Source organism: Vulpes vulpes, chromosome 12 (assembly GCF_048418805.1).
Source record: "Vulpes vulpes isolate BD-2025 chromosome 12, VulVul3, whole genome shotgun sequence".
Taxonomy (NCBI): domain Eukaryota; kingdom Metazoa; phylum Chordata; class Mammalia; order Carnivora; family Canidae; genus Vulpes; species Vulpes vulpes.
In genome coordinates, this window is record NC_132791.1 from 17095345 (window position 1) to 17097691 (window position 2347).

The window sequence follows — 2347 nt, forward strand, 5'->3', positions numbered from 1 at the left end:
GCAAACCTGGGACCAGAGCCCAGGTTCCAGGAGTGTGTTCTGGTGTCGTTTGACTTTGAAGAATGGGTGACACTTCAGCAGCATAGGTGATGGGAAGGGATTGTGGAGAGGCCGACAGCACTCCAGCCAGAGGGATCAATGGAAGTAATTGTACAGAGACAGGCTCTGAAACTGGGAATGTCAGAAAGGGGAGGCTGGAAGAAGAGATTAAGATGAAGTTCTGTGATGTCAGAAGAGAGTCTGGGATTCTCTTGTAACACAGAATATCAGAAAAGAGTTTTAGGGACTCCTTTAAAAAATTTTTTTAATTTTATAGCTTATATGGCTTTTCCATATTTGTATTCTCATATAATCACTATAGCAATCTTAGGAAGTAGATATTATACACATGATAGTCTAATATTCAGGAGGTCACATTATTTGCAAAACTAAGATTTTTTTAAAAGATTTTATTTATTTATTCATGAGAGAGGCAGAGACACAGGCAGAGGGACAAGTAGGCTCCCTTCTGGAAGCCTGTTGTGGGACTTGATCCCAGTATCCCAGGATCATGTCCTGAGCCAAAGGCAGATGCTCAACCACTGAGACACCCAGGTCTCCCTAAAAACTAAGCTTTAAACTCAGGCTCTGAATAGAAAAACTGTGTGTTATAATTTTTTTTAAGATTTTTTTATTTTGGGGCACCTGAGTGGCTCAGTCTGTTGAATGTCTGCCTTCAGCTCAGGTCAAGATCTCAGGGTCCTAGGATCAAGCCCCAAACCTTCTTAGGAGGACTCTACTTCCCTCACCTTGATGTTGGGCTCAACCATGTGACTTGTTTTGGCCAACGAAATATTAGCAGATTTAATGTTGAAATTTGAAATGTGCTTCTACAGCTGGAGTTGTCCTCTTGTACTTCTGCTATCACAGTGAGAAGAGCTTCGCCTGAATGATAGTTCCTGGCCCATTAGCCTCGGGCTCGAGAATTTGATTACATCTGCCCAGCTCCCCCCAGACTTCCCAGTGGTTGAGTGGCTGGAGTAACCACCCTCCCATCCTTCAGAAGATCTAATACTAGCCCATCCAAAGACACTCTCTGAGACTCAAGGATAAGAATCTAGATCCATATGCACCTCACCAGCAGAGCACCAACCTCTGAGCTTCCTTCTTCCTTACTCCGGAAGCTGAACCAGATGATGGGACAAAAAACTGAAACCTTAACTTCTATGTCTACTTACAGTATTTTCTCTGTAACAAATATTCTTTTTATCAAAAAAACCCAACTTCTTAAATAATAGGGTTTGGAATTTTTTTCCCCAATAAACCCATAAAAAGAAGACTCAAACCAGAACCCAATTAAATCTCTTAACGGTCATCAGGAGTTAAGAGAGCCCATGTTTATGGATAGAGAACGTCCCACTCTGAGCCCTTTGTTTTTTTTAAGATTTTTTTTAAGATTTTATTTATTTATTCATGAGAGCCAGAGAGAGGCAGAGACATAGGCAGAAGGAGAAGCAGGCTCCCTGCAGGGAACCAAATGTGTGACTCGATCCCAGGACCCCAGGATCACACTCTGAGCCAGAGGCAGATGCTCAACCATTGAGCCCCCAGGTGCTCCCCACTCTGAGCCCTTTAATGAAGGTACATGGTTAATCTTACACGCATACAACACACACACACACACACACACACACACACTGGCAGTGCTGTAAGGGCATTTTGCAAATAGAACTAGAGCTTCTGATCCTCTTTCAGAAGTAGCAGGATCACCATTCTGTTCATTCCAATGAGTGAAAACAGTGAGAGAACCTTCATGCATAATCTGGATATCTGGATAATGTAGGACTAGACTTTTTCCACCTAGTGATGATAAATTGCACTGTTAGGGTAATAATCAGCTTGCAAACCCAACAGTTAACAGTTGTATGGAGATTCAATAGATATGCTTTTTAAAAACCTTACTTCAAGTGCACCTGGGTAGCTCAGGTCATGATCTCAGGGTCCTGGAATCAAGCCCCACATTGGGCTCCCTGCTCAGTGGGGAGTCTGCTTCTCCCTCTCCCTCTGCTTCTTCCCCTGTTCAGGCTCTCTCTCTCTGCCCCTTTCTGTCTCAAATGAATAAATAAAATCTTAAAAAAAAAAACCTTCAATTACTCTCCTATAAATTGAATCTCATTCTAAATGCATCAAAAGACTGTTTAAGAAAATGTCATGTTGAAATTTTTGACAAAGCAAATAATCCCACTCTTGTATCTGTTATGGAAGTTTTCTATACTGGGTGTTCCTAAACCATAGTGTACCTGGGGTACTTCCCCTATAAGGCAGCTTCTCTGCAGGAGGCGTCCATATCACAATGACAACAGTAATG